Source organism: Cottoperca gobio, unplaced genomic scaffold (genome assembly GCF_900634415.1).
Source record: "Cottoperca gobio unplaced genomic scaffold, fCotGob3.1 fCotGob3_416arrow_ctg1, whole genome shotgun sequence".
Taxonomy (NCBI): Eukaryota; Metazoa; Chordata; class Actinopteri; order Perciformes; family Bovichtidae; genus Cottoperca; species Cottoperca gobio.
In genome coordinates, this window is record NW_021166998.1 from 15,001 (window position 1) to 20,970 (window position 5,970).

Here is a 5,970-nt window from a genome sequence, read left to right on the forward strand (position 1 = left end):
TTACTGTAAAATGAAAGTATCACCGCCTGTCTGTCTCTCTCCCTGTCTGTCTGTCAGAGCCTGCTGCTGTCTCTTTCTCGGGGGTCTCCAGGTTCAGGCGCTGGTTGTTCCAGCTCTGACAGCAACGTTCATCCTGATTCTGATCATAGTACTGGGAGCCAGCAGTGAGCACACACACACACACACACACACACAACACACACTTTGAGTCCACAGATTGGTCATTGTGAACTTCATGCTTCGTAATCATTTCAAAATGAGCGGGGAAATAATAATATAATATAATAATAATTATAATGCAATCAGTAAAATTAACTTTGGATTATTTACACAAAATTATCAACATGACAACCCTCACCGACTCTGTGTGTGTGTGTGTGTGTGTGTGTGTGTGTGTGTGTGTGTGGTGTGTGTGTGTATGTGTGTGTGTGTGGGCAGACGAGAAGACGTCGAACAGATTATGGTCTGTGGAGAAAAAGGTTTCCAACCTGACTGAGTCACAGAGCGCCGTGGAGCAGCTCACCAAAGGTAACATCTCCTTAACCTCCCCCCCACCTCCTGAACATGTCCCCCCCTCCTCCTGAACATGTCCCCCCCTCTCCTCCTCCTGAACATGTCCCCCCCCTCTCCTCCTCCTGAACATGTCCCCCTCTCCTCTTCCTGAGTCCCCCCCTCTCCTCCTCCTGAACATGTCCCCCTCTCCTCTTCCTGAGTCCCCCCTCTCTCCTCCTGAATATGTCCCTCTCCTCCTGAACATGTCCCCCCCTCTCCTCCTGAACATGTCCCCCCCTCTCCTCCTCCTGAACATGTCCCCCTCTCCTCCTCCTAAACATGTCCCCCTCTCCTCCTCCTGAACATGTCCCCCCCCTCTCCTCCTCCTGAACATGTCCCCCTCTCCTCTTCCTGAACATGTCCCCCTCTCCTCCTCCTGAACATGTCCCCCTCTCCTCCTCCTGAACATGTCCCCCCCCAGATGCATGGAAAGAGGTTCACCGTTTGAAGTTTGCTGTGGAGAGCAACAAGGACCAGCTGACCTCAGGTGTGTTGAACTTCCCTCACACTACTGTGTGTGTGTGTGTGTGTGTACGATACTGTGTGTGTGTGTGTACGATACTGTGTGTACGATACTGTGTGTGTATGATACTGTGTGTGTGTATGATACTGTGTGTGTGTATGATACTGTGTGTGTGTACGATACTGTGTGTGTGTGTACGATACTGTGTGTGTGTACGATACTGTGTGTACGATACTGTGTGTGTGTATGATACTGTGTGTGTGTATGATACTGTGTGTACGATACTGTGTGTGTATGATACTGTGTGTGTGTACGATACTGTGTGTGTGTGGTGTGTACGATACTGTGTGTGTGTGTGTACGATACTGTGTGTATGATACTGGTGTGTGTATGATACTGTGTGTGTACGATACTGTGTGTGTGTGTACGATACTGTGTGTGTGTGTGTACGATACTGTGTGTACGATACTGTGTGTGTGTATGATACTGTGTGTGTGTATGATACTGTGTGTACGATACTGTGTGTGTATGATACTGTGTGTGTGTACGATACTGTGTGTGTGTGTGTACGATACTGTGTGCGTGTACCCATACTGTGTGTGTACGATACTCTGTGTGTGTACCCATACTGTGTGTGTACGATACTGTGTGTGTGTGTGTGTACGATACTGTGTGTGTGTGTACGATACTGTGTGTGTGTGTACGATACTCTGTGTGTGTACCCATACTGTGTGTGTACGATACTGTGGGTGTGTGTACAATACTCTGTGTGTGTACCCATACTGTGTGTGTACGATACTGTGTGTGTGTGTACGATACTCTGTGTGTGTACCCATACTGTGTGTGTACGATACTGTGTGTACGATACTGTGGTGTGTGTGTACGATACTGTGTGTGTTTACCATACTGTGTGTGTACCCATACTGTGTGTGTACCCATACTGTGTGTGTACGATACTGTGTTGTGTGTACGATACGGTGTGTGTTGTACCCATACTGTGTGTGTACCCATACTGTGTGTGTGTGTGTGTGTACGATACTGTGTGTGTACCCATACTGTGTGTGTGTATGATACTGTGTGTGTGTGTACGATACTCTGTGTGTGTACCCATACTGTGTGTGTACGATACTGTGTGTACGATACTGTGTGTGTACGATACTGTGTGTGTTTACCATACTGTGTGTGTACCCATACTGTGTGTGTACGATACTGTGTGTGTGTGTACGATACTGTGTGTGTACCCATACTGTGTGTGTACCCATACTGTGTGTGTGTGTGTGTGTACGATACTGTGTGTGTACCCATACTGTGTGTGTGTACGATACTGTGCGTTTGTACCCATACTGTGTGTTTGTACCCATACTGTGTGTGTGTGTACGATACTGTGTGTGTGTGTGTGTATGATACTGTGTGTGTGGGTGTACGATACTGTGTCAGTACCCATACTGTGTGTGTGTGTGTGTGTACGATACTGTGTGTGTGTGTGTGTGTGTACGATACTGTGTGTGTACGATACTGTGTGTGTGTACGATACTGTGTGTGTGTTTACGATACTGTGTGTGTGTACGATACTGTGTGTACGATACTGTGTGTGTGTGTACGATACTGTGTGTGTGTGTATGATACTCTGTGTGTGTACCCATACTGTGTGTGTACGATACTGTGTGTGTGTGTACAATACTGTGTGTGTGTGTGTGTGTGTGTGATACTGTGTGTGTGTACGATACTGTGTGTGTGTGTGTGTACGATACTCTGTGTGTGTACCCATACTGTGTGTGTGTGTGTACGATACTGTGTGTGTACCCATACTGTGTGTGTACCCATACTGTGTGTTTGTACCCATACTGTGTGTGTGTACGATACTGTGTGGTGTGTGGTACGATACTGTGTCGGTACCCATACTGTGTGTGTGTGTACGATACTGTGTGTACCCATACTGTGTGTGTACCCATACTGTGTGTGTACCCATACTGTGTGTGTGTGTGTGTACGATACTGTGTGTGTACCCATACTGTGTGTTTGTACCCATACTGTGTGTGTGTGTACGATACTGTGTGTGTGTGTATGATACTGTGTGTGTGGGTGTACGATACTGTGTCGGTACCCATACTGTGTGTGTGTGTGTACGATACTGTGTGTGTGTGTGTGTGTGTGTGTACGATACTGTGTGTGTACCCATACTGTGTGTGTGTACGATACTGTGTGTACGATACTGTGTGTGTGTGTACGATACTGTGTGTGTGTGTATGAAACTCTGTGTGTGTACCCATACTGTGTGTGTACGATACTGTGTGTGTGTGTACAATACTGTGTGTGTGTGTGTGTGTGTGTGTACGATACTGTGTGTGTGTGTGTACGATACTCTGTGTGTGTACCCATACTGTGTGTGTGTGTGTACGATACTGTGTGTGTACCCATACTGTGTGTGTACCCATACTGTGTGTTTGTACCCATACTGTGTGTGTGTCTACGATACTGTGTGTGTGTGTGTACGATACTGTGTCGGTACCCATACTGTGTGTGTGTACGATACTGTGTGTACCCATACTGTGTGTGTACCCATACTGTGTGTGTACCCATACTGTGTGTTGTGTACGATACTGTGTGTGTACCCATACTGTGTGTGTGTGTACGATACTGTGTGTACCATACTGTGTGTGTGTGTGTGTGTGTGTACGATACTGTGTGTGTACCCATACTGTGTGTGTGTATGATACTGTGTGTGTGGTGTACGATAACTGTGTTGGTACCCATAACTGTGTGTGTACCCATACTGTGTGTGTGTGTGTGTGTGTGTGTGGGTGGTACGATACTGTGTGTACCCATACTGTGTGTGTACGGTACTGTGTGTGTACCCATAATGTGCGTTTTTACCCATACTGTGTGTGTACCCATACTGTGTGTGTACCTATACTGTGTGTGTGCCCATACTGTGTGTGTACCTATACTGTGTGTGTACCCATACGTGTGTGTGTGTACGATACTGTGTGTGTGTGTGTGTACGATACTCTGTGTGGTGTGTATGATACTGTGTGTGTACCCATACTGTGTGTGTACCCATACTGTGTGTGTGTATGATACTGTGTGTGTGTGTACGATACTGTGTCTGTACCCATACTGTGTGTGTGTGTGTGTGTACGATAACTGTTGTGTGTGTTCAGTGTCGGAGGCATTGAAGCAGCTGTCGACTCTGGACTCTATCAGCAGGACGGTCGCCAGCTGAAATGCTCCCTGGAGCGCATCATCAACAACAGTACAGACACACACACACACACACACACACACACACACACACACACACACACACACTCACTTTGCATTATGTTTTCACTCTTGCGTATAAAAGTGATATCTTTCCTTGTATCAGAAAGGCACCAGAAAAGCCAGACAATCTTATGGTTGTAAGAATTGTCTTGCACATTATCTGTCCTCTCTCCCCGTGTCTGCTGACCTGTCTGTCTGCCCGTCTGTCTCTCAGGCTCAGTAGTGAGCGGCTGTTGTCCACTGGATTGGGTGGTTTTCGGCACCAGCTGTTATTTGTTCAGCAGGTCAGCTTTGTCCTGGGACGATGCGAAAAGCTGGTGCAAACGGACATGAATCTCACCTGGTCATCCTCCACAGCGACGAGGAGTGGGTGAGACTGCCTGTTGGAAAGAAGGATCATCTTTAATATAATAATACATGTATAGAGTTAACAGCAGAGGACCCAGAGGAGATCCTTGTGGGACACTTTTTTACACATTTTGGAGGATTTGAAACAAGTTGCAGTTCTCCAGGAAGTCAAATCTCTATCTGTCTGTCCTCTCCGGTGCAGGACTTTGTGAAACCTCACACCACGGGCACCTTCTACTGGGTGGGTCTGACTGATGAGAGAACCGGGGAGTGGGAGTGGGTCAACCAGACGCCGTACGTCATGAACCGGAGGTGAGCTGAAACTCTTTTTCCTTCTTTGTGGGAACAGCAGCGATCTCTTTACTCTCCAAACATTCTTGTGGTTTCCAGGCGGTGGAGACCCGGTCAGCCGGACAACTGGACCGGTCACAATCTGGGCCACGGAAGCGAAGACTGCGGTCATCTTCACTCCGATGGACGCCTCAACGACTTGCACTGCCACCACCAAGATGCGCTACATCTGCCAGAGACACAGCCAGAGCGACTGAAGTCGCCTCACATCCCCTGCAGACTGTCACCTTCAAACCATTAAACCATTTGACCCAAACACCAGACTGATTTCTGTCGTGTCCGCGCCGCTCAGCCCCGGCTGATGCCGTCTGGACAATAGAGGTCGACACGTGTTCATGTGTAAGAGTATCGGCTGCATGCTGTACAGATTGTAGAGCCCTGACCGTGGTGTTACTGCGGATTAAAGAATCAATAACAATCAATAATTTTGTTTTTATCAAGAACAAATGTAACAATTAATTTTTTTTAAATAATAATTACTTTAAATATTTGTAGTAATTTATTTTGAAGTCGTAACAGAAAGAAATGGAAGAATTGAGAAAAAGGGGGAAGAGGAAAAGAAAAGCAGGGAAAGAGGGGAGGAGAAAAAGGGAGGGAGAGAGAAACGAGGGAGGGGGAGAGAGGGAGAGGAGAAAGAGAGAGGAGAGAAAGAGAGAAGAGAGGGAGAAAGAGAGAGAGGGAGAGAGAGGGAAAGAGAGAGAGGGAGAGGGAGAAAGAGGGAGAGGGAGAGAGAGGGAAAGAGAGAGAGGGAAAGAGAGAGAGAGAGAGAAAAGAGAGAGAGAGGGAAAGAGAGGGGGAAAGAGAGAGGGAGAGGAGAGAGAGGGGGGGGAAAGAGAGAGAGGGGAGAGGGAAAGGAAAGAGAGAGGAAAGAGAGAGGGAGAAAGAGAGAGAGGGATAAAGAGAGAGAGGAAAGAGAGAGAGGAAAAGAGAGGAGAAGAAGAGAGAGAGAGAGAGAAGAGAGAGAGAGGAGAAAGATAGGAGGGAGATAGAGG

General features: G+C 47.3%; 1 pseudogene; it reads left to right on the plus strand.

Annotated features, from left to right (window-relative positions):
• Window positions 1-5,245, plus strand: part of LOC115005959 (C-type lectin domain family 10 member A-like) — a 5,594-nt pseudogene extending 349 nt beyond the window's left edge.
• The last annotated feature ends 725 nt before the right edge of the window (window positions 5,246-5,970 follow it).